We start from the raw sequence: 15,280 nt of genomic DNA on the forward strand, positions 1-15,280 counted from the left end.
ATAATAATCGGATACAGACCGGTTGCTTCCCGAAGCCAAAAAGGTCAATAATTTTTATACGAATTGCCTTCCGACATTCTATATAGTTACCTCACAATGAATAGGTAATAAATATTTAAGTAATTTCTAAACAATATAAAAATACATAAATATTTTAATTATTATCATAAAATAATATTTATAATTTTAATTATATTACCGAATGTTTTTGTATTAACTAATTACATTATTATTTTTATTAGTTACCTATGTATTATTTTTAACAAATTTATATAATATAAGTATTTACCTATAACTGATATTTTTTAATTGTTCTACATAATCCTAAATATTTCAACACTTACGTCATTATTCTCAATAATTTCATTATGAAATTTTTCCAAAACTTAAAATAAAACCAAGATGTTAGTTATAAGAAAACAAGATGTAGATACGTCTTATACTTAAATAAGAATAATATTTATTACTGTTATTAATTAATATCGTATTAAATATAATATGTTACTATAATCTTAAATTTTATAATTGTAACACAATATAATATTATGTGCACATGAACTCACTAATTTGCATAGTATATTTTAGTGAAGTTTACGAACCACTATTAATATGTGAGGTAACTATTGTAATAGTAAGAACATTTTTAGAAGGCAACTCATATGGAATAATGAACGTTTTAATCAATGGAACTTGGAAGCAACTAGTGTAAGTATATTAACCTTTATATTTACGATGTAAGAATTACACGAGACAATTCAGATAATTTAGGAGCAACTATGTAGTATGCACAGTGATAATAGTATTAAAAATGTACAAAATAAATAAACACGTTCTTCCAAGTGTATTTGAGGCGCCACTCAGAAATAAATGTATTTTTTCTATAAATCGCTCAATCATATTTTCACACCAGTGCAACACTATATACATTATTATTATTAAATATTAATACGCGTGTTAAATACAAATAGGTAGGTATTAAGCTTAAGCGTGTTTGTGTGCTGAGTGTTCGCGTATAATTTCGACGTTATGAAATGTCAAGGTCACCGCGTGTAATAATTATTATAAAAATCACTGGTGGTTTTCATTTTATTTTTATTAATAGGTACTATTTTTATTTTTTCTCTTATTTTCGCCGAGGTAAATCGCCCGAACAAGGTCGACGTCGCAGCCGAACCGTCCTTCTAGAGGTCTGTCGTCCGCGTGCCCGCCGGCCCAAACGGTTGTAACGGCCGTTGCTGTTGCCGCCGCGTTACACATTATAATAATAATAATATAATAATAATAATAATAATAATAATAATGTAATATAATAGTCGTTCGTCGCGTATTGCGTTTTTTAATTGCCGGACGTGATCGACGGTAGCAGCGGCGTTGTTGACTTTCGGTCGCATTTTAAATTTTATGAGCGTGTGTGTGTATGCACTACAATATCACTATTACCTCGTGAACCGGATGACGTCGACGGTTACGTGAATGCGTTGTAAATACGTTCTAAAAGTAAACAATATTGCTATAGTAACAGTTCAAAAGAGGGAACAACAGATCTATTTTACCTAAGGCCCCATTTTTGGACAATTTCTAGAGAGCCCTTAAAATTTCTAAATGGGCTTTTTGTTAGTCAGATATAATACTTATAAATTATAATTAAGAATCTATAACTATGAATACCTATAATACGTATCTTATGATTCGGCAGTTGACATAACCCATTAAGACTTGACTTATTATTGCAAAAATCTTTTTCTTTCTAAAATGTATATATTATAATTTTATTTCATTTATGTAATTTGTAATTATATTATACAAACAAGTAGGTTACGTTTTTAATTATCTTAAGTGATAATTATTATCATTATATTTATATTATTTCCTCGATGCTGAAGAGCGAATTAATTTCTTGAGGAAATTTGTTATTAGAAGTATCGACATGGCAATATAAGAACGATGTACATAATTGTTAGTAGGACTCGAATTTTAAAGCATAATAAGCAAATAAAAAAAATCACACGATTGTTTTAAAAGAGTAGAAAAGAAGCATATTATATTTATTTTTAAAAAAGAAAAAAAACATTACCAAAAGGCAAAAATTAACATGAACTAGTTATAAAAATGAATAAAAAAAAATTTGAAAAATTAATTTAAATTTAAAAAAGAATTATTAAATACCATGTATTTCCTAGATTTTCAGAAATGAAACTGACTATTGTCCGACAGAATATTTTTATAGAAAACGAACTCTCTACATCCACTGAAGTGATTAGTGCAAACTTCATTCAAGAGGTTTTAAAATACAACACTAAATCTTAAATTTTGAAACGATCGATAGGTATCGATGTTATAGGCATACTGATAGTATAGGTACTGCAGGCTATATTACCTATATATAGATCGAAAATCTATACATTTAATAAACAAGCCGATAACGAAAACAATAATAATCTAATACCTGCATTCTGGGTTTTTATATTTCTTATTAAAATTTTTTTTTATTACAATAGCATAATAAACATACAAAATTCATAGCTGGAATAATTGAAAAAAAAATAAAAAAGCAAAAAAAGCATTTACATAAAAAAGCACAAATAAATTGGTTTATTTTGATCAGAATGATGAGATTGTGAAACAAATTTATGTATAAAAATTAGATTTTTATCTCCTAAATAACAAAAGAAGCATATGCTTTAAAATCTGAGCCCTAGTTATTACTGTCTAATTGGTTACCTATAGAAAATTATATTAAATGTATTTTTATCATAATTTTATAATGAGATTGAATGACTTTGGTTGGTCAATTGCAAACATTTTGATAATTTGAATAACTATATTTTTATTATAAAGTGTTACAGATTTATAATGATAAAATTCAAGGCTCACAATTAATTTCCCCCTGGCTTGGAAAAACTTTGGGATTGCTTTGGTCATAATATAATATCAAATTTTCATAAAAAAACCAAAATATTATACTTAAACAATATTATATTAATACTTGTATAAGCACATATATAGTCAGTACATTACGAGCATAATATATTAATACATTAAACAGTAATAATTTAGTATTATTTTAAGAAAATATCTCTTCAAAAGAATAGATGTGGTGATTAAATGATTTATTAGCATATATTTCATTCTGGTTCAAAAACTTTAAATAACATAAAACACTCGGTTATGTTGTAGGTATCTCGTATCTGTATTTTAAAGAATTTATTGTTTTTAAGTTTAATTTCCGGAAGAGCATATTGATTGGTGAGAATATTTAGTAAGTACCACAGAGATTATTTTATATTTACATACTAATTTACATTTACACAATATATAGCTATAATATAGTATACTATAATGCCATTGCTATAATTTAATATACGCTGAACCCGCTAGTTATCTAATAATACTAGTAGATATCCGCTGTTGAACCATACGCATAATCTGTGGTATTGAGAGGGGACAAAGATATTATTTTACTTCCTCCCCTTTATTCTAAGCAATAATCTAAGCTCAGTTAATTATTATTTATTGATTATTCTTGGTTTTTTTTTAATCATTATGGTTGAGCTTTAATATTATATTTCTACTTACGTTTAATATAATTAATAATTAATAATATTGAAATCGGTACATTTAAAGTTTTACTGATACGGTCATACGGATATGTACTAACTTTACAAAAATTACAATATACAAAACTTCAAATACGATTTACAAATTGGCTATTTCGAGTACAGTATTTATAGGCACCTTTATCAACCAATGAATAATTTAATTACGTTAACAAAATCTAGTGCCTTTAGTGCCGCTGAGAAAATATCAAGTACCTAGCTCACTACATTTATGCAATTTTATTTTTCTTAGCATTATGTTCCGAATTTGTAACATTAAATTCAATAGCAATGAAGTATTGACGACGTAGTTTTACTTTTCTTTACTACATTTGAGAATTGGCATTTATTCAAATTATCAAACATATTCGCTGTAAACTCTCGTTTATCAATCCCTATAGCATTTGCCATTTACAATTTATAGTGATAAAAACAAGTTAGATTACCGAGATGCCATAAAAATGCATTCATAAAATTTTAGAATAATTGTCGTATTCCCCATGAACCACAATAATAAGTCAATCCGCGGAAAATTCACAAGATATTGTAAAACTACAATAACAACAACACCTAATTGATCATTCTTCTTATTGATGTTCATTTTCTTTTCTTTATTGTATAATTAAATGCGCTTTCGTACGAGTCCTAATGTGCTATGTATACGTATGTAAGACTTGCAGGTTTTATCACTGAACCGCGCCCTAACATCACTACATTTTCTATAAATCCGGATTCAAAACTCTGTCCTCATAATAAAAAAAGCATAAACAATTACAATATTTTACAAACACAAAAACAAACTCTTTTTTTCTTCAACAACTTATCCTATTATTTAAAAGTAAGACCACCCTCCCCAACGTCTCAAAAATAAATTTATAACATATTATAGAATCACTATACAGGAACATTAGGAACAATACACAAAATTATTGCAAAAAAAAGTTTTCTCCATTAATTTTCGAAGATTATCTACTCTCTACACTTTTCTGTTGTTTCTCGTCACACTATTTAGAAACAACTCGCAACTGAGAAACTCGTAAAATCATCTATAAAATTTCAACCACTATCTAAAATCAATTTTCTGTTAAAAAATATGGTGCGTAAAATAACAATAATAATAGATGTACGATTTTTAACACTAATTAACTACAATCTGATGTGTTAACAGAAAAAGATAATTTGTGCATTATTGTACAATAATTTACACACTAATAATATTGCTATAGCATAGCATAGCACGTATGTGAAGTACGCATTATTATTTTCCATCTCATTTCCACCAATCGTTGAATTCAGCATAAATAATTTGTTTACTATTAACCGCTTCGCAGAGCTAAATTTTGTTGTTGTTATTGTTGTTGTATAATCGCATATAGTAAGTACTATATAGACACAATTCGTACGCAGTATTATAATTTCAATAGATATAGAAATATGCATACAACGAAAATAAAGTCAACTTAAGTGTAATAGTGTGCATAAAACCATTAAGAGGTATTCGCGATGATTTTCGATAGTAAAATCTCGAAGGAAAAAAATAAATATCAACTCCCCAAGGATATTGCAGTGGGCGCAGTGGTTCATTTCTTGTTTGTCCGCTAAGTAACACGCAGCGAGTTGAATAAAAATATTTTACAGGCTATCTGGTTTTTATAAAATCCAGCCTCGCGCCTCACGCCCTTGTAACGCGCAATAATATGTTTTTACGTACCTATTGGCTATTATAAGTATCAATGTAATATATAACGACCGAGAAAACGATCGAAAAGTGGTGTTTTTGTTTTTGAAGTGTCCTCGATTTTCACCCACTGTGATGAGAAAACATTACAATAACCACAATCGATTTAAATTACTTTTGTTTTCTTTTTCCTACGTTCGCTATAATATTAAGTTTTAATATATGGCCATTAGTCTGCGAACTCTGTGTACACACGGTAAACATTTTATACTAATAACGCTATTATTATGTGTATTTTTGGTTGACAATACTGTTATTTCTTAAATTCTTAAATGCTATTATATATTTATATACATAGAGAATACACGGAGCTATAGACGTCCACAGCCTTCTCGCAATACCTACTCAACCTATATAAGTAACAAACATCTTATAATTAAAGCAACATTCTCGTCAGTCTTTTATGAAAAACATTTTTAACCGTATTTAAAATGAATACTCATTAAAACTTGTTTTTGACGTCCAAGGAATGTTTTCAACCGACCGTCCGATCATAATATATATTTTAAGAATACAAAAACAAACTATACCTGTAAAATGTAATTGTAAATTGTATGAAAAAAATAATAAAAATAAATAACGAATAAATATCTAAAGGTAGTAAACATTACTCCGAAAGTTGATTCATTTAGGCAATGAAGGGCATTCTTATAGAACGAAAATAAAATTCTTTAAAATCATAACTATTAAAATATTTGAATAATTATAGCTTAGATACATAATATACTTATTATTTTAGTTAATTTAACTTAAACTCATAATGGTGTAATAAAACATATTATGATCTTCAGTACACACACAGTATTGTTATACTATTACTTCGAATAATTTACCTATTATGTTTCTAGTAGAAAGATTTAAAAAATAATAATTCTGGTTTAGCAATCATACATGGCAAAAAAATAAACTAAAAACAAAACATAATTAATCGAACAAAAATATCCGGTGTAGCACTGTATTACAGTAACTATGTAGTATGTATGGAAAAAAAACATCAACACCTGATTTTATTACCATACTTGTTTAGAGACTTTTTTTCAAATAATTTTGAGTTTTATTTTTTATTTATAAAAGGTAGATACTAATTATTAAATAATACTGAAATTACTAGTCATTAAATATTTATAATGTAATTAATAATTACATAACTATTATTAAATAACTACATAAAAACTAGGGATGTTACAAACTGTTCGATTTTCAACATTTTAATAAATTACTAAATTCGAATTGGCTTTCATTGAGAAATTCTTATTTTAGAATCATACACCTGAGAATTACTTGAAAAAAAATCCGCCTATCTAAAAATTATATATAAAATATATGTTGTATACTCCACATGCACCGTATGCGCTTATTGGTACCTAAATTTATAAATTTAGAAGGTTCGTATAAAGGGACGGCTTTCATTTGTGTGAATAACCCAAAATAATACATCGTTTGGGCGAGCCGAGTTATTAATTTATGAAATTTATATATGTCACATCCACATCGTGGAATTGCACATTTCACGATATGAACAACGTTTGCATCCATTTCACAAAATGGAACCGCGGTTTCTCCACTTAACGTAATTACACAATATGGATTATATTTCGTGAAATGGATATCTTACCGTCATCGACGGAATTTGTTCCGTCATTTGGATGGATGTCCATATAGCAAAAATTAAAAAAAAAATTGTTATATAATTTTATTCCTAAAACATCATTAATTTTATAAAATTATAACTAATTGGCGTGACAATAATTCTTATCTGTTCTATCATAAACGATATTTACAATATTATATTTAGGTATTATCTGTTTTATAAGCATTATTGTCGGTCAATAACCGTCAATAATCTTCGAAAATTTAATCAAGTAATGCATACTAGCTTTCATGTTGCTAAGCGATTTAAAATCAAAAAATAAAGCGATAAGAAATCATTTATAATTAATTTTACAAATTTAATTTAATTATTATTTTTAAGAAAATATTTTACAAATAGGTACTTTAAATGTTAATACAAACTTTTATTTATTTTAAAAGGTTGTGAATTATGGCAACAAGAATTTCATAATACATATCACACTTTAAAATAGTTATCACCAATCAGCCAAAACGATATACGTATAATAATAATAATATTAATATTTAATTGTAGACGTTGTAATGAATATACAAAAAATATTGTATAGATAGGTAATATGTTAGGTTAGGTTAGGTTACTTCCCTATTATTCAATAATTTATAAATTCCCCTTAAGTTAACTCTAAGCGATCGGTTAATTTCTCGCCCAAATGATATAATATATGCTCTACTCAGGTACATTTTGAGTTATCGCCCAAATGAATGACGCCCTATAAAAGTAAATTGACTGAAATAGTGGCACCAAAGTCCAAAAATTTTTAACCATGACATTAGACCCCTCCGCATACGATTTTGACACCCATCTATTTTTTATAATTACCTTACTTTACACTAAGTATAGTTTTTATGTTGCCTATTAGATAAATTGTATAGCCAACATTTAAAAATAAGTAAAATATATCAATTTCTTTAATATAATTACTAATATTTTTTAAATGTGTACACACAATGATAAATATCATCCCTACTACTTTATAAATTCACCTATGACAATATTGTCATAGATAAAAAACTAAAGAGTATCTACACTACATGCAGATACATTGGTACATGTATATGTCTTGTTTCTACTGAATATAGTTGATATAAGAATGTCAATGTCAATTTGGTATTAGAATAAAAAAAAATAAATTAAAAATAGTTAAAAATAGTTTGATTAAACAAATAATATAATATATATATATTTTTTTTGTTATTATAATTTTTATACATTTTTCATAGCAACCCGCGGTTACTATACCAACCAGTTGCTATAAGCAATCGTCGTCTCAAATGGTAACATTCTTGGTGTCGGATAAATTAACAGAATGACCCCCAGCCTTAAGACATATACATGTCAATATATATTTTAGTGCTGAAGTGAAGAATTATTAATATTTAATACAAATTTAAATGGGTTTAATTCAAAAACATTTTTAGGCATTGGTAAAGCGTGTGATCTACCGGGTCCGCCGTGATCTACTATTAATAGGTAACGGATAATATGCCTTTTGTGACTAAATACACGGTTAAAATGTACGATAACGTCTTGAAAAAACCGATTAAAGAAATGAATTTATCTTATTTCATAGCCTACAGGTCACTGGGTCTATCGTCGGAGCATTTTGCCACTTACCAGGGACTACCATAGTGCCCGATAAATGGAAATCATACTCCAGTCTAAAATTATATTGGCTATAATCATTAGATTTAACTGTCAATCATTTTAAAAATTTCGTGTATCCTGTAAATGGGGCTAACACACAAACAATAGAATGTTTATGGTCGATATCAAAATTTTAAATATTATGAAAAATGCTTATATAGAACTAGTGAAAATCTATTACCACGCCATTTAATTAAATTTTTGTACCACTCAATAAAGAATAGGAATAATTTATTTATACATTTTTTGGAAGATATAAAAAAAGTTTATATGTTTCATAAAATGTAATATTGTAACAATTATCATATTTTGAACATAATTTATGTATTTTAACGAATACTAATTGTATTATTTGCTATGTGGACACAAAAAACTTTAATGTATTAAATATAGTTATTTATTGAATTTAATAATAATATAATATTACATATTTATTTATTTATTTATTTATCTACTGTTTTTCAGTAGATAACACGCTTTATTACGGCGGACCCGGTAGATCACACGCTTTATCAATGCCCGTTTTTAATATTTTATTAATCAAAAATGGTTAAACAAAAATAAATTTAAAAGATAGTTAATACTAAAATACTTAAAATGTTCAAATAGTTCAAGAATTACAATTCAAAATACATTCATCACTTCGTTCAGAATCTAAAATGATCACTTTCATCAACAAAAATGACTAAAATCATCAGTTAACTCATCTGGAGTAAAAAGCAAATCTTATTTTCAATAACAAATCTGTAAGATGTAACCTAAAAATCAACTATCGGATGCAATTGGCAATTGCACTGAGCCCTTCCATCTCGCATAATTACGCCCTTTAGCCTTCATTCTTCAATAATATAGTAAACGTTGATTAACTTTTGTAAGCATATTGAGCCAATAAATAATAATATTTACTCACTGTTAATCATAATTTTATTAACAATATACTTAATTATATTATGTCGTAGAAGTTACTATAGTGTAAGCATTTTGAAAAGTTTTATAGATATAAGGTAATTATACAATTATCTGTAAGTAATAAACGTGGTAATAGTGGTAATACTAATTAATGGTTCTTCATTGTTCAACCGCATTATTCAGTTAGTGTTATAAAGGTCTTTTCCCCTCACCTATCCAATCAAAACAATTTGAACTTTGGATCCCCGCCATTAAAGCTGGACTGGGACGTACGATTTATCCTAACATGACAACTGGCAATCACCATCATAATTTCCGGTTTTAAATTTAAACAACAGTGACATCACAATTCACACACAATATTGTACTTTGTATCGATATCTTTGTTGTATAAAAAACAAAGGTTTTGTATAATATAGGTACTTATATCTTCTACATAATAAATTTCCATGGCAACAAACAAATACATATTATTAATCATTACCTACTTAAAGAAAATGTATATAATTAAATATTTTAAAATACAAATATTAGACTTCTGCAAAACGTCAAAAAACATATACAATCCTTATATATTATGATGTGAAGGAAAAGCCCTCAGGGGGTAGACGAGCGAAATGATCCGGTAGCAAAACCCATTATTAGTACATGCGATAGTATTATAATATTTATTTTAATATAAAATATTACCTTTACTTTACCGGAAACAAATATCTACATGATCTATATTCTATATTATGGAATCACATCACATGTCCGGTTTTTGGTCATTTACCTCGTACGTATATTCATCGTTTGGTTATGCACACGCGTTCATTTTATTATCACCACGGCTGTAAATATATAGACGAATGAATTCATAAAATTATTTTTAGCCACGGCGCATTGCTTCTGTACAATAATAACCTAACCTTTAGACTTCTGAATTCTGAAATATATTACGCAAAGTAAATAAAATGGATTGGCGTATTTTGAATAAATCAACTATTACAACGATTTATATTTTATTTTATATTCAAATTTAAAAAAATATATACATTTAAAGGGATTATAAACGGTTTGAAAATATTTAGACAAATCGATATGTCATAAACTTATAACACTCACAACAACACTCATAACCTTAAATAATAAAAACATATTATTCCCTACGAGTTTTCTAATTAATTATTTTACTCTAAAATCACCCAAAAACATAATAAAATATATTATTTTGCATGCGTTTTATCTGTTCTTAATATACTTCGTGTAAGCCAGAGATAACAGACAGTGTGCTGATATCTTCTTAAGTATTTGAAATTTATAATTAATTAATGATTTTATACATTTAAATGCTAAATAATATGGAGTTTCTTAGTATTTTTATTTTTTGTACACTGTTAATATTGTTTGCAATATAGGAGAGGTCATCTGAGATACATAAAAAAAACAAAATATATTTTATAATCACTTAATTACCTACCTAGTCAAATTCCAATACTGTGAGGAACTCTATAGCATTACATAGGTAAGTAATTTTTTTAAATATTTATTTGATATTTACATTTGTATTTAAATAGGTACCTATAGAAAATAATTATATTATACCTATTTTAAAGTTTAAAAATACAATACTTATACATAAAAATGTTTTAACAAGTAACTGCATGGTCCATGTTTCCAAGTACCTACCAACTATGTAAAAGTATCATGTATATACTATTTATGTGTGTGTGTATATGTCCCTAAAAGTAACGCGGACAACGTATAAATAAAAACACGATTACCTCGAGTAAAAAACCATTTTTTCTTTAAAAAACGACAGTTAATATCGCGCGCACGGTCATATTACATTAGAACTATCACGCGACAATCGGTGACGTTGACAACGACGTCCAATGTATTTTGGCATTATAATCTATAGAGAATAATGTTTTCAACCTTGGAAACTTTGACGGCACCGACGGGTCGTCTTCGGAGGTTATAATACGTATAGCTAGGTAGTTAGGTAGTTACATATAATATTTCATATTTTATTAGAAATTTTTTTAACGACAATATTCATATCATATATTAAAATTAAAAGAATTATTTTGTTTTGATTCGACTTTAGGCAGACAGAGTAGACAAACCCATTAATTATTGAGGAGCGTGGCTACGCGCAACGCGCCAACGCCACGTGAATCCAAAGGGATTGTATTTTTGGGAAAATGTTACAGTTACCACACGGAGACATAATATAGCAGTATATGTAAGTTCTTACACAAAAAAAAATATTCTAGTATTATGAGTCATATTATATTATTATGTAAATTCCTGTAGACAAATAATAAAAATGTAAAATATTATGTAAGTTTCTATAAACGATCCAAAACTATGCTCCTACGTATAAATGAAAAAATCGCGAAAATATGTCAAATTCCCTTCCTATATTATTCAGATTTAGGACAAAGACCAGACCAAGTGATTGTAAGAAAAACTAAAAAGTATATTTAGATTAGATTTAAGTTAAATATTTTATTATTATTATTAAAAACCAGGGAAGTCGTTTTGTTGTACTTAAAGTAAGTATTCTGAATACTTCGTCATTGAGAAGGTCACTGAAATAATGGAAGTATTCAATTTAAATTCAATAATAAATCAATATATATTATGTAAGTATACATACAATGACAATTCATTCTGAACGGAGGCCTATATTCCTAAAGATGTTTTATTACACATTATTATTATTTACTATTATGTATAATAATTAATTTTTCTATTGGTAAATAATAATCTGTCATGTATAGATCTTATACTAGATAAATCTTATAATTTCAAAATATTTTCTCCGTGTAACTTACTTACTCATCTTTAGGGGTGTATTTTTTTTCGTGTAAGAATTTACAAAATTTCCTTAATTTCACGGGGATAATTATTGTGAAGTGTGTGATAGCATCCCTGCAACTTTCCGAAGACACGTCTGTTCGTCAAGCACAAGAAGTAGAATTTTGCACTGCCCAACCCGATTAGATACCTACATATCATTATCAGGTCGGGCCAGGCTAATAGGCTAATGTTCCAGTCATTCAGAGTGAATATTTGGGAGGTGGATGCGTTCACTTTCATTCATTTGAATGTACGCCACTATAACCACATACATATTTACCTTTAAATTTATTATTTATTATTCTCTTATAAATACCTGCTATCAAACAAAAATCCCTTAGTTGCGCTTATAAATTATAATGTTAAACAATTTATTATTAGTATTATTATTATTTATTTGTGTTATATGTATATAACTATATAAGTAATATAACAAATTAACAAACAAATAAATTAAAAATTTCATAAAAGAAGTTATTTGATATGTATGTATTGGTAAAGGGCTTGACTTTTTGACTTCTTGGCTCCCTTGGACAAGTTAGTAAGTATACTTAAACTAAATAAATAAAAAGTTATCTAAAAACAATAATAAAAAGACTAATGACCCAGTTTTACAAAAATTATTCGAAGTAAATACAATTTAATTTTGAAAAATAGAAAAATAATTTCTATTTATCACATATTATACCCTTGCATAATATAAATGTACCTATATGATATAATAATTTGTAATACACAAATTAATCAATCAAATTTGAAAAAATCAGAAATTATATAAAAATAGTTTGGAAGTTTTAGGTTAAGCTAATGGTTTCTGTGATTTCAATTTGTACCAGACCATGATTGAAACCTACTATTATATATAATAACAAAATTAAAAACTATTTAAAATGCATACATTTTTTGTCCATTTTTAAGTAAAAAAAAGTATTTTTTCATTTGTAGGTAAATTTGTCAATCATTTATTTAATGATTTCTACATTTCTAGTAAGTAATACACTGTTATGTTTAATAATTAATTAATTTTACATTTTTGTTTTACATGTTATAAAATTGCTTGCATGTTTTAGATGTTTTATTTACATAATATGTAAAATATATTATATTATCGATTAAAACTTCTATAACTCCCAAGACCCTTGATTATATTACTATGTAAAATAATACAATTTTAAAATGCTTATAATATTTCTCAATAATTTAATTATTAATAAAAGCTTAGGTACGAGGTATTCAATATTATTATTTTCTTACCTTCAGATTCTTAGATTTGATAATTGGAATTCACTCTAATATTAAATTGGCAACAACACTATTTCTAAAAATTGCCGAATCGTGTAGATTTTAATAACCATTTATAGGTATACTAGTATATAACACGATACACAATTCCGCAAATTTAATTTTTTTATAGGTATACGAATGATTTTAAATGCAACGTTGCCATACCGGAAAACATATAAAAATAATTATATTATTATTAAGTAAGTGGCGTTTTGTGTAATAAGACGGTTTTCTGCTGTTTTGAAAAGATGAATTAAGTTTAGACTTTATACATTATAGACTTAGTGTATTATAATTTATAATAATAATAAGAGCAAGTATAAATATAATGGCAACGTCGCATAAAAATCATGTGGAATCGTGAATGTAGTACCTATATCTATACAAATAAGTAGTTATTAAATATTTTATTTATTGAATATTTACAATCTATACATAGTTTAGCACTAAGTTAATAGATGAAACATTTTTATTTTCACTTGAGTGCCATAATATGAGAAGTTAAAATCTTTATTGACTTCCCGAATCATTCACTTCCGATTAAAAATTAAACCATCAATATAAGAGATTTAATGAACTAAAATTTGTTATGAATGTTTGTGAGACGAAGACATGACATCAAGACATCACTTCATGCAGCCCCCTCCTCTTAATGATTTATGTATGCTATATATGTTAAAATATAACTACACTTACTAAGTTTTAAGAAATAATTTTTGTATATTAAAAAAAAAAATTATATGAATCGTTTAAGAAGGTATTTGTGAACGTTAGGATATGACATATTATGTCGTCTTCACTTTTTACAAAAGAAATCAACTGTTTTTATAATAATGATTCGATTAATTTTATCAATTTTAGAGTCAGTATCTATATTTCAAAATACATATAATTATTAATTTTAATTAAGTATGAAGTACTGAATAATTTTTTTTTTTTATGAACTTAACAATTTAGATTAGTGGAAATTACAGAGAGAATGTAAAACAAGTTTCGGTATTCCACAATACACATATTTTTATTAATTTTTTATTTAGTAAAAACGTTGTTTTTTTTTAACTTGTAAATATTTTAAATCTTAAAAAAAACTAATCCTATTTTAAAAACCAAAAATTTACTTGGAAAATGAATGTATTTACTATTCACAGTAATAGCAAATATAATAGTTTTAAATATAGAAGCCAATATTACTATTTTAGTAATTGGTTTCGACATGATCAGTTCATCAAGTCACGCAATTTGAGCCCCACCACATCTCTATAAAACCTTTAAAATCTTATTTGTAGTGAGTTGGACGTTGTTTTTGTTTACTTAATTAGTTTAATAATATACAAGTTTAGTATGAGGAAAATCATATTTGTATTTACCCGTCTATCTAAACTTATACTGCTGCACTACATGATAATTTGGTAAACACTAACGCGGCACCCACTCGCAAAAAATATAAACGTTTAGTAGTGGATAAAATATTTATAAACGTGTTGAAATAACATGAATTTGCAAGCTTTAGGTACTTAAATATAGAAATGTAAGCCACAAATTCTATTAAACCTCCGCTTAATGCATTTCGTATACACAGTAATTTGGAATTTTCATGTGTGGGTTTACCTTCATTCAACAGACGAT

At 26.7% G+C, this 15,280-nt stretch overlaps 1 long non-coding RNA gene across 4 annotated transcripts; it reads left to right on the forward strand.

The window, feature by feature from the left end:
- Positions 1-1,859: 1,859 nt before the first annotated feature.
- Positions 1,860-12,764, forward strand: LOC126549241 (uncharacterized). Of its 4 annotated transcripts, none has more exons than XR_007603386.1 (4): positions 9,578-10,298; positions 10,921-11,027; positions 11,613-12,153; positions 12,428-12,764. It is a non-coding gene; the product is annotated as an uncharacterized LOC126549241 (long non-coding RNA). The 4 variants fall into 4 exon arrangements; XR_007603387.1 differs by lacking the exon at positions 12,428-12,764 and having other exon boundaries at positions 11,613-11,750; positions 11,822-12,285; XR_007603388.1 differs by lacking the exons at positions 9,578-10,298; positions 12,428-12,764 and adding an exon at positions 1,860-3,259 and having other exon boundaries at positions 11,613-12,285.
- Positions 12,765-15,280: the final 2,516 nt, after the last annotated feature.

The sequence above is a fragment of the Aphis gossypii genome, chromosome 1 (genome assembly GCF_020184175.1).
Source record: "Aphis gossypii isolate Hap1 chromosome 1, ASM2018417v2, whole genome shotgun sequence".
Lineage (NCBI taxonomy): Eukaryota > Metazoa > Arthropoda > Insecta > Hemiptera > Aphididae > Aphis > Aphis gossypii.